This window comes from Trichosurus vulpecula, chromosome 4 (genome assembly GCF_011100635.1).
Source record: "Trichosurus vulpecula isolate mTriVul1 chromosome 4, mTriVul1.pri, whole genome shotgun sequence".
NCBI lineage: Eukaryota > Metazoa > Chordata > Mammalia > Diprotodontia > Phalangeridae > Trichosurus > Trichosurus vulpecula.
This window is the reverse complement of record NC_050576.1, coordinates 197,946,643-197,952,642: the sequence shown is the minus strand read 5'-3', so window position 1 is coordinate 197,952,642 and position 6,000 is coordinate 197,946,643.

Here is a 6,000-nt window from a genome sequence, read left to right as displayed (position 1 = left end):
CATTGGGTTATATACATTGGTATGAATGCAAAGATGAAAAGTTCATCTTCAACAAGTTTATAAATACAGTGGTGGGGTGGTGGTGAAATTAATCTCACCAATGTGAGTATTCACTTTAATAATACAGGTCTCCACCTATTTATCCCTTCATATCCTGTAACGTAAGCTCTTTTCGAGTCGAGACAGTTTCATTCTTTGTATTGGTACCCTCAATACCTAGTATCATAGCTGCTACATGCTAAATGTTTTGATTGTAATTTTTGTTAATAAAAAACTCAGTAAATTCCATCTGTTCTCTCTTGCCTCCAAAATGAAATACAAGATGTTTTGTTTGGCATTCCAACCCTTCATAACTTAGCTCCCTCCTAACCTTTTCAGTTTTCTTATACCTTACCCTCCACCATGTACTCTTCTATCCAGTAACACTGGACATTCCGTCTCTCATCTCCCAGCATTTTCTCTGGCTGTGCTCCATGCCTGGAATGTTCTCTCTCCTCAACTCTATCATCTTGGGCTTTAAATCCCAACTAAAATCCCACCTTTTATAGGAAGCCTTTCCCAACCCTCTGTTAATTACTTCCTACTTATTCTGTATATGGTTTGTATATATTTGTATGCATAATGTCTCTCACATTAGATTGTAAGCTCCTTTGGGGCAGGGATTATCTTTTTCTATCCTCAGTACAGTCCCTGGAACATAAATGGTGCTTAATATATGTTTATTAATTGATTGATTGATTTCATCCATGTCGTCTCATAAATTTGCCACAAAGGGCATCTACTTTGTATGCTGGGGGCCTTCCTTATCATCTTGCAACATTTCAGGAATACCAACGCTGTAACCAACCCATCTCTGTTTTTTTCCAGACCTATGTTCATTTTATGACATCCTTTATATCACTTTTCAGGCACAATCCTTACATGTTTGGATGTGTGGAAGCTGGTCCCCATTCACCACATACCTTTCCTTTGCCTTTTGTGTGATTCTCCACTGTAATTGGTCAATGAAATTATTATTCTGTGTTTCATAAACAGAATATTGGTGTCAAAAAGACGAGTCTCTGTTTCAAGGAGAAGGCTGGGTCATTAAAAGTACTGCAGAGTTTTCCAGAGCTTGCCCTCAATTTCCTGTTCACAGTGGCCCCAGCTTATTTTTTTATTTGCACTGTCTCTCCCCAATGTGCATACTAATGCACCCATTCTGTAGTTTGTCCTTCTAACCACATGGACAGCAGGTAGTGTTCTTTGTTCATTTGGATCTTATTGTGTGTATAGTTGAGTCTTTTGAACGATTATGGACTTCATTTAGGAGATGTTTAATTGTTCCAATGTTGAATTGTTCTAATTGCTCATACAATTAGCACAAAGTCATCCGCACACAGGAACATCTGTAGGACCTCATCATCTACAGGAAATTCCTCTTTGACTTGGATTTTGCACTGGATTTCCTTTACAGCAGTGAGTACTTTTGGCAAGCAGACATATCCCTGCCTTACCGCTCACTTGATATGAATAGTGGGGTGGTTAGGGAGCAAGTCTCTCCACCTTTCAGCTCCCAGAATCCTCTCTGGCTGTTCCCCATACCTGGAATGCTCTCCCTCCTCAACTCTGACCCCTGACTTCCCTGGCTTCCTTTAAACCCCAGCTAAAACCTCACCTTTTATAGGAAGCTTTTCCCAACCCCTCTTAATTCTATTGCCTTCACTCTGTTATTTTCTACTTTGTATGTATTTGTTTGTATGTTATCTCTGTTATGTATTTCAAGGAATCTTATATGTCTAACTACCAGGGGAGTTAAATGGGGAAGGTTAGAAATGAATAGTCCTGCCGGGTTGCTATGGTGGTGTTTTTTTTTGTCACCCACATATACTCAGTTTTAACCTTCATTTTAGACTACTAGGTACAAACATAATGACTCTCTCCGGGTCCCCTCAAAGGTTTGGCTTCTTTTGAAATGCCTAGGGGAGCTAGCTAGCAAAGTGCTCTTAGACTAAGAAGCTGTAGCTTTTCTTCCCAGTATTGCTTTTAGGTTCAAATACATATCATAAAGTTATCAAAGTCTAACAATTCTATCCCTCAGCCTGCTACTTGACTTGTTCCCACACTTAATCTCATCAACTGAAACTCTAGGGTAATCCAGCAGCATGTTTGGATAATTCCTTTCACATCAATTAGTCACATTTCAACATCTATCTCAATCACATAAGCTCAGAGCCCCCCATTCCAGTTCATCAAATATTATTTAATGAAACTAGAGAAACCATCTTTCCCATAAGTGATTTCTCTCCTCTCCTCTCCTCCCCTCCCTTCTTCTTCTTCTTCTCTTTCTCTCCTTTTATCTCTCTCTCCCCCTCTCTCTTCCCTCTCCTTTCCCTCTCTCCCTCTCTCTCTATCTCTGTCTCTCTATGCACACACACACAACATATACATATATATATATACACATATATCAAAACCCTTGACATCCTATGATTAAAAATTAAAGTTACTGAATATATAGCTTATTAATAATTAAATCAATAGTAGTAAATACATAATTATTTATAATATTTAAGCCATGAAAAAAGATAAGAGCTGGAATCACCTTAAACCATCACTGTAACAGAGGATAACTTCATTTCTGAAAATGGTTCCACATCATTTAGTTTACTCAGGATAACAAAGCCTCTGTAAGAATCCTCTTCAGAAAACAAAGGTTGAAATAGTTTCATAAAGAAGACGTCTCCATCTTCTCCATCTCTCTATCTGTGAAACCTGGACAGTCTACCAGCGCCATGCCAGGAAACTGAATCACTCCCATTTGAATTGTCTTAGAAAGATTCTGATGATCACCTGGCAGGATAAGGTACCAGACACTGAGGTCCTTATTTGAACTAAACTGCCAAGTATTCAAACTCTGCTGCAGAGAACGCAACTCCTGTGGGCTGGCCATTGAATGCAAAACATACACTTGTTAAAAAGACTTTTATGGAGAACTCACACTGGGCAAGTGCTCCCATGGTGGTCAAAAGAAGCAATACAGGGACACTCTCAAGGTCTCTCTTAAGAAATCTGGAATTTATTGTGTGACATAGGAGACACTAGCACAGTGCCACTCATCATGGCGTATCCACATCAGAGAGGGTGCTGTGCTCTATGAGCAAAGCAGAATTGAAACAGCTCAAAGGAAAAGTAGGATGCGCAAATTTAGAGTATCCACCCCAAATGTTCACACGGACTATTTGTGCCCAACCTGTGGTAGAGTATTCTGAGCTTGTATTGGTTTGATCAGCTACAGTCAAACACACTGAAACTTGCCTCCAGCAGAGTGATGTCATTTTGGTCCTCTTCGAGAATGAAGAGTAACAACCAACCAACCAACCAGTCTCTCTCTCTCCAGCTATGATGGGAAAACAGGACTTTCAGTTTCTCTCAAGCCCTAATTCTTCATAGGCTCTTCAGACCTACTCCTTAAGGTCCTACTTGACAGGCTCCCCCTGGACACCCACACACACACACACAATGGTCCACTCAGAACTTGGAAGAAGTAGCAGAATGTTCTGTCTAGCATTCAAAGGAGAAACTCTGAGGACCTTAGTTGGAGGAAGTGGTGGTATCCAGAGGTCTTGAAGGATCCTTGGGACTGCTCTAAGAGGCTGTGGTGGGGCAATTGGCATGGAGGAGGAGGAAGGGCAGGGAGAAGGCATCCCACACTGTTGGGGTCAAATACTGAAGATAAAATAGGAGAACTCCCTCAAGGGAAAAAAACCACATACCAGAGACAACTCTTTCCCTTTGCGACCAAAAAGCACAGGTCGGACCATTTCAACCCCTATTCAACAAATTAATAGTTCCCTATTACCTCCAGGATCAAATATAAAATGCTCTTTTTGACTCATAAAACCCATCATAGCCTGGCCCCTTCCTACCTGTCCAGTTTTCATACACCTTACTCTCTGCCAAGTAACTCTTCAATCCAGTGGCCCCCTGGCTGTTCACAAACAAGGCACTCCATCTCCCAACCTCGGGCATCTTCCCTGACTGTCCCCTGGGCAGCCTGGAATTCTCTTTCTTTTCATTTTTGCCTCCTGACCTCCCTGGTTTCCTTCAAGTCTCAGTAAAATCCTGTTGCTGTCATTTTTTGTCCTTCCTTTTCCAAGAGCATCAATGACATCTTGAGGGTGACATCTTGACTTGCACGTAAATTGGATTTAAGCAAGGCAGAGCTTTTCAAAGTCATCAGCCTCACTCTCTCCTCCAGAGTCACTGAATTCCAGCAGCAAGACAAAAGTCAAGGTGACTGTCATCGATGGCCTGGAATGCAACTGATGACCTTGGCCTTTCATTAAAGTCTTTCTTAGGCTTCAGCAGTCCCACCTTCTGCAAGAAGTCTTAGCCAGTTCTCCTTAATCTTAGTGTCTTTCTTATGAGATTATTTCCACTTGAACCTGCATTGATCTTATTTGTACTTAGCTGCTTGGATGTTGTCTCTGCTATTGGGCTGCGACCTTCTTGAGACCAGGGACTGGTTTTTTTGTTTGTTTGTTTTTGCCTTTCTTTGCATCCTTAGCACTTAACACAGTGTCTGGCATATAGTAAGTGCTTAATAAATGCTTGTTAACAAGAAGAATCCTGCATTAAATCTGGAGTTTTTTGCCTGTCTTTATGTCCTGGGAATCAGGACACTGTATAAAGTAGCATGTACATCTTAACATATGGCCCAATACTTAACATGTAAATGGATACAAATGGAATCCAGGAGATATGTGAAATTGTGTAGGTCACAGAAAAATAGCTTACACCTAGTGATGCCTCAATGCCAGTGCTCTGATAGCTCTTTAATGGAACCACGTCTAAAAGGGAAGATAAGGAACCTGAGGTCCATTGGACCTCTTCTGGTTGCAATTTAGAAGAATGAAATCCATCAAAGAAGACAGACTCTGGAAAGGAAGAGATGCCATAGAAATCCTTTCCTCATAAAAGAATGCCACCTTGACATTGGGTTAATCCCTTCTTTTTCCTCTTGGAAGTAGACGTCTATAGGTGGAGAGCATGGGATAAAGAGGAGGTGGGTGAGGAGAGAAAGACCAGTTTCTTTTCCCTTGTGGGACAGGTAATACCTGAGAACCAGGTTTTGTATCGAGGATCAAGTCAGACTTCCCCACCAATACAAGCCTGCTACTAGATATAAATGCATGTTTTTATTATTCTGGGAAAAGGCTCTGTGATGCACAACTAAGTGCTGGTGAGGGATTTAACTTGATTTTCCTTTTCTGGCAGATTCAGATCAGATGTGTCCTTCTGAAAAGCCAGTTAAAATATCACTCAGGGAGAGCTACAGAAGCCAAAAAAAAAAAAAAAAAAAAAAGAAGCCAGCTGGGGATAGGAGGTGTTCAGATTGCTAGTCTAGTAAAAAGTTCTGGTAGGTACAGCTCTGGTCTGGGAGTTAGGGCTTGGGAGATCTCAAACTGGCCAGTGGCTGGCTTTGGAACCTAGAGAGGATCATTGAGTTAGTCTCCTCAGCTACAAGATATGGAGGGAAGTCTTGTTTCTACTTGATCCTTTCCTGCCTTTCTGTGAGGCTGATTGAAGGGGATTGTGCAGATCATTAAAAACCATTTCAGAAAAGTCTTTGTTAGAAAGGATGGCTCTCATGGAGGAGGGGTTATACTGGGAAATAAAACTGATGTAAAAACAAAAGATATCAATAAAAATTCAAAATTTGGTTTTTTTTTAATGTTTCAGGAAAACGAGAAAGTAACCCGGAGAATTAACTAAGAAGCCGGTTGGACTGTGGGGGGACGGAAGGGTGAGTGGCAGGAATGAAGGAATGAGGACCTAGCCATGCCAGGGCTGGGGAGGTAAAGGGGGCAGGAACTGGAGACCGTGGAGAACAGCATAGCCATTGTACTCCGTTTTAGTCATAGCTAGAGGGCTCTGCCCTTCACCTTATTCCCACAGGATCTTTTTCTGATTTAGGATGGGGAACTAGCGCGCAGAGCAGGGCACAGTCCCCCAGAT